The sequence below is a fragment of the Odontomachus brunneus genome, unplaced genomic scaffold (assembly GCF_010583005.1).
Source record: "Odontomachus brunneus isolate Ranch 3 - 2012 unplaced genomic scaffold, Obru_v1 Obru_scaffold_040, whole genome shotgun sequence".
Taxonomy (NCBI): domain Eukaryota; kingdom Metazoa; phylum Arthropoda; class Insecta; order Hymenoptera; family Formicidae; genus Odontomachus; species Odontomachus brunneus.
The window spans coordinates 2,228,691-2,235,637 of NW_022639490.1; positions in this window are offsets into that span (position 1 = coordinate 2,228,691).

Consider the following 6,947-nt stretch of genomic DNA (forward strand, 5'->3'; position numbering starts at 1 on the left):
CGCCGGTACGACCCTTCGGTAGCTCAGCCGCCTTTTGGTAGAGGGGCTGGTTCGATCGCGGTCGGAGGTACTTGAAGGAAGGATGGGGTTAGCAATAAGACACGAGGGCTGTGATCTACTGTACCGGACACAGATTTATTCTCGACAGCTAATTTGTTACAGGTCTTTATTCGCGCTCGCGACAATGTTCCCTACGGCAGCGATCTCGATTACGACCTTCAAAGTTCGCGACAGCTATTTTCACGATTGTTCGATGCGGCGGTGTGTGCTCGTCCTCGGTTACGACGAGGACGGTCGACAACGTTACCCCGACTCGTGAGCTCTCCTCACTAGCGAGACGGATGCGGTTCCCGTCACCTCCTGTGTGGGGAACGGCCGGGTCTCGGCCGTCGACGCGTCTCCCGATCCGCGACTCCAAAATAACCACGCTAAGGGCCGTCTTTATGGAACGGACTCAAATCGTCGGTCGCGAATCAGTCGCAGTCGTCAGTGGGCAGCGGCGATCCCCTTCCGGGTCACACAACCAAAATTAGTCCTCGAGCGGAGTCGGCCTTACGGCGTTCGTCGGCGTCTTCGTCCTTGTTGATGCAGCTTGGTGGGCGTCACGTCCTTTACACCTTGCCGTTCCACTGCGAAAACACGAGAGCTCCCGCTGGTTTGCGAGGCCGGATTTTATTCCCAATTTGATCCCTGTTCTCACCAGTTGGCGACCTTTGATTGGCTACTTCTCCAGAGCCGTTTATCTGCCTTTATTGCCTCGCTGTTTTCTCTTCTTTGTTTGGCATAACGGCAGCTTATCAATTTGTTGTTTCGATCTTGGGTCTCGCATCTTCGACAGCCGTTATTTCAAGTGACCTGTGGAGCCTCGCAGAGTCCGTGCTAGCTCAGCGGACGCTCCGGGTCGCGGAGGATTCGCTGGCTTACGCTGTGCTTCGGCCGCGGCTGTCCTCCGCTCGTCCGCGGTGTCGATCCGCTCCGCCCTTGCGGCTCCTCGCGGCAGCTCCCAGTCTCCCTTTTTCTCTCTCTCTCAATCGGCGACTGATGTCAAGATCCCGGTAGCTCCATAGTGCTGGCTCTGAAAGCATGTAACCCTATCGGTCTGCCCTTTCTAGCAGGGATACCCCCAAATTGCGGAAATTATTCACCTGATCTCCGGCCTCCAACCTGTCGTCTCTCTTCCTTTCCACCCGTGGTGGCAACTTCTTCTTCTCGTCGACTCCAATCTTGTGACGCTCGTTCGACCGTCCGCTCTTAATTTTAATACATTTTTCGCTATAGACGGGTGCGCATCCCCTCGCCTTACTGCTAGGACGCGACCCCCACACTTCAGCTCGGAAGCGCACTCCTGCTTCCTTAGCAACCCCCAGTGGCGGACGATCCTCAAAAATCGTCACGTCACAACAGGTATTCAAAATCAGCATTTTCAAACTTTAAGAAAGCATAGAATGGATTGAAGTGAACATAAATGTCCCATAACGCCGTCTACCATTGTATACTTATACCTTCTGCTCAAAAAGTACCCAGAATCGGGCAATAAAACATAAAATATTCAATTCAGGTAAATTTATTTTACCTTGTTGCCTTCAAAATAATCCCCATTCTATGCAACATATATATACCAACGCTTAATCCAATCTTCAAAACACTTTTTATAAGTTGATGTTGATATAGCCTTGAGTTCCTTCAGCGAATTTTCTTTTACTGTCTTAGTCGTCTCCAAACACTTACCACAAAGCGGTAATTTGAATTTTGGGGAGAAGAAAAAGTTACAGGGTACCATATCTGGTGAATACGATGTTTGCGGGATAATGTTAGTCAAGTGTTTGGCCAAATAATCACGATATGCGATATGTACGATGATGCATTATCGTGACGCAAAATCCACGAGTCTTTCCACAAATCAAACCTTTTTCTACAGATTTGTTCTCTTAAACACTTCATAAGGCCCAAGTAATAATATTTATTAACTGTTTTGCCCTCCGGAAAGAATTCTGAATGCACGACGCCACGACAATCAAAAAAAGCAGCTTGCATTTCTTTATGACCCTTTTTGAACAATTTATACTACTTATATGCTTGTGTTTTTTAAATATAGTTATTGCTATATGCTCTTTGCAGCATTTTCAACACACCGGCACAAGAAATTTCGTTAAAAACACAAAATTTAAGGCAAACTCTTTGCTTCACAAGATATCATAAAAATCATAGATGATTCCTGAGATCGTCTGACATAAACAACAGCCACAAATAAACTAATGAACAGATTACACTCAACTTCTATATGGAAGTTAAGTACAGTGATACAACTTAAGCACAAAAGGATTTTGAAATATAATAAACACGCGTCATTTAAATGAGCAATTCCGGCTATTTTTTTAGTAGAAGATACATTAGGTCAAAGTGAACAAAAAAGTCCGTTACCATTTTGCAAATGACCACACGGATTTTTAGATATTAATTAAAACATATTTATGCAATATTGCGCGCAATCATGTAACAATTTTCTTTCATGAATAATTAAAAATCTACATAGCTATTTGTAAAATGATGAAGGACTTTTTTGTTCAAGTTGACCTAAAGTATAATCATACAATAGCACACATTGCTACTACAGTGTATCTATCATATCGTGCGTGATCATTCATTAATCTTCTTTAATTAATATCTCGAGATTTATTACGAATATTACAAAATAGTATTAGACTTTTATATTCACATCAATCCGTTCTACGTTCTCGCGAAGTTGAAAACTGGTGGAGTTGGAATCTGGGACACCCTGTATACAGAATCATTTTAAAATTTTTCGCGATTATTTTCAACTACTCCAATTATCTCTAAATTACTCAAATATAATTAAAAATATATTTTAAATATATATTATAAATAAAATTTACTCTGTTTTGAGGAAGACTACTTACGATGAGTAAAATATTTTTCCCATCTACAAGAAATAAAGCCCATTATAGTCATTTTCCTATTTTATCATTATAAATCTTAGAAGGCGCTGATTATTATGTTTTTTTTATAAACATTTCTTTATAAATATAAATATAAAAGTAAATATTTTAATCATTATTTTTCCTAAGAATGATTGATGAAATTATGTTTTATTCGGAAATAGAAAACGTGTTAGCAAAAAACACTCCTTCGCGTTTTTCGAATCGTGCAGCCAGCTCGACTCACTTCATTTTCCGAAGCCGCACGAATATAGCTTCGGTAAACTTCATTTCAGTGAGCTTCAACTAGCTACACAGAGCTACGTATATAATAGTCAAGTGGTGGGAGGCTTCACGTTTCACAATCTGGCATCTCTGGTGGCGATCTCCTAGAGAAAATCTGGCAACGTTCACTGTTAGTTCACCGGCTGGTATCACCATATGGAGAAGTGTGTTAAATGCGGTGGAGTGTACTTCGAACAAATGTAGAAAAGTATTACAAAACTTTCGTAATACTCTATGTATTTATACTTGCAAAGTGTGCATAAATACTCAAAGCATTTCAGATATTTTGTTCAACATAAATATAGAAATTGAAAAAAGAAAATCAGAAAAATTTTTTTACATAAGCTTAAATATTTATATATATATTTTATATATATTTATAAATATATATAAAGTGTGCGTAAATACTGAAAAAAGCGCGAGTTGTTATACTATTCGTGTTTTAATCATAACCAGAAAATCCATGTTTGGCACAAGAATAAAATTTCCAATCAGTAATGGTGCGACTGATTTTAAGATAAATTTGAAAATTATAATTGGAATTTGTACTATAAATAGGAAAATCTTGAAATTTTCTATATTGTCAATGTGAGAATTTGTTATACAAAGTGCACGCTATGACGATAAGATGTAGACAATTGCAATTTTTCAAGTGAACACCATTTCCTCTCTCACTTCGATCGCAAAACATCGGCATAAAGCAGCTCGCTGAGCGCTTTATTGTCACGCGCCAATAGGAAGTCGTATCAACGTAATCTTCGAACACTTTCAAACTTTTCACCCTGTTATCGTCGCCGTACTGAAACTTCCACAAAGAAAGTTCACCGTTAAGCAGTACGTCGCCTAGCACAAGAAGGAGGAGGAGAATGAGGAGGATTGGGAGAAGAGTATTGAAACGAGAGACTCTCGAGAAATAAAATACTCGATGTCACTAGCCACGGGGTTGCGGGTACTCGGGGGTTCCGTTGCCGGACCAAGGAGATGAGTGACTATCCCTCAAAAATAAATCGCTAAGGCGCTGCGACTCATAATTTAAACTAGCGCAATCTCGGTAACTAGTTTCTCCCCTTTTCAGTGATGAGAAGAACAACGGGAGAATATCGGTTGTATAAGCGGAGAATGAGGCGATAGAGAAGGAGGAAGACGAGGAGAAAGCGGTAGTTGCTGTGCAAGAGGGAAGGGAAGAAGAAGAGTAGAAATAGGTGCCGCTATAACCCACGGTTGTAAAGCGATTCACAGTAAACTGTCGAATGAGTTTATTGCGCTCATTGGCTGCCAACCCCCCGTGGTCGAGCAGAAGCGTGTGCGAGTTAAAACCACCGGGGTGGATATAAGCCGCGGGTGACTTTGAACTTTGAACCGCTCGCTCGCGCCAGTACCGCGACAAATATGGAACCACTGGTGGTTTCTCGAATCTCAAATGATTCTCACATTGACCGTAGGATACATTTCTTAATGATAATACAATAATAATATCATTTCGAGCGATTGATAATAATGTCTTCCTAATAAAAAGTTTTTGAAAAGAATAGAAGAAAATCGTCTACACAGAGAATTTTGCTTGAAGATATAAATATTCATTAATCGAGAAAGGATCATAATAGTCTTGCCGACTATAATATATTTATATTGTAGGAAAGATTTAAAAAAAATACGGGAAATTTAGAGAATAAGAAATAAAACTGTATGCAGAAGTAATTTTTTCTAAGAAATTTAAATCCTTTTCAATAGCATTAAAAGCATATGTGAAAAAATCTCCATACGGAATACAAATTTTCTATATCTAATATATTATTTTAATGTTAGATGGAAAAAATATTTGATTAACCTTGATATTAACTTAACAATAAATGAACGCGCTTAGGTTAAAGGAAATAGAATTTCTTGTTCTTAGAACCAAATTTAGTTTATAAAAACGAAAAATTTTGTTTCTCTCAACCAAAAATCAATTAGATCAATTTCAAATATTCGTGCAACATTTCCTTCGTAAGTGATAATAATCAATGCAACGCAACTGTTCCTCATTGTCCAGAACAAATATTTTGTCATTCTACAATTTTTATAGAAAATAGTATTAAGATAAATATCCTAATTAGTGATCAATTAGTATTCTCATTGTGCAAATAAATTATTAAATTAATAATTTACGTGTTAAACTAAATACACACAAAATTGATTTTGTTGAAAAGTATGAAAATTTAATGTTTTAAATGTGTTATATATTTATTATGTTATATTTTATATTTATATTATATGTTATATGTTATATTTTATATTTATTATATGTTATATTTTATATTTATTATATGTTATATTTCATATTTATTTTATATGTTATATGTTATATTTTTTTAGGTTATGTTTAGTTTAGTCACATGATATGACAGTTTAGTTTAGTCTTATACTGCAATTCTAGACAAAATCGTAAAACTCATAATTTGTTTTCGTAAGACTCGAACTTATGAGTAGATTTGCAATTCTATGCGGATCGTATGTCATATGATAACTCGTAAATATCTACGATTTTTTTTTGTTTTTTTCGTAAACTACGACTTTATTTGCTTAAAATCTCAGCATTAATTTCTAATATAAAGTAAATGTCTATTAATGACTATGTAACTTCTTATTCCAGAAATAAAAAGAAATATATAAATTTATTAATAAAAAATAATCACACATATTAAAAATAAAAGGTAATCACACATGCGCGTCTACATACATGCACATATGCATATACACCCACACGCAACCGTAAACGCACACGCACCGTACACGCATACGTCCGCATGCACACGCAAGTTCACACGTAGACGCACAAACTTATACACACATTATTCGGTTATAACAAATCAATACAGAACGTACTATTAATCTTTAGGCTGCCGGCATTTTTTCATTAAAAAAGTGGTTTTTTTCTCAAAATTTTTCTGTATAAGTAATATACACATAATGCAGAATTTTGAGATTTGTGCAGAGCCACAAAAGTAGCTTTCCCGGCAGGGAATACACGATCAAATATAAAAAATTTTTATTTTCTCAAAAATAGTATTTCGGCGTTTTTAGTATCGCTGATATCAATTTTGAGCATAGATTTATGAAATTTCAAGTTCTGAGCGCAATATTGACAATATAAATAAATACAAACATGTAGATTCATACAGTTTTTTTTTGTTTATCTTTTAATGTTTAATTTCTTTTTTACTTTTTTGCTTGTTTTATAATTTTTTTATTTTTTATATATTTTAATTTCTTTTTATATTTTTCAATATTTATATTTTTTTAATATATTTTATGATTTTTTTATGTTGACTTTTTTCCGTAATTATGATAAAATTTCTTTCAAATGATTATTTTTAAAGCGGGGTGTTATGCATAATCGAACATTACAATTAGTGCATATGTTTCGGTGACATAAGTGCGTACAAGCGCGAAGCGCGAACAACCGCAAAGCGGGCACTGGAGAGACATGCTTTGCGTAGGCTACATACACACATATATGTTTAATACATTTAGTATTTAAAATATCACTAAAAATAGTAGTATTTTAACCCAAACTCAAGAGCCATAAAAGTGGCTTTTTCGGCAGTCTAAAGGTAAATCTATTATTAACCTAAATGTAACAATTTATAAGAACTCATGACTCATATTTGTATTATTTTTTATATAAATCCTGCGAATTGTTATAATAATGCTATTTTTAAACTCGGTAAAAAGTAAAATATGCAA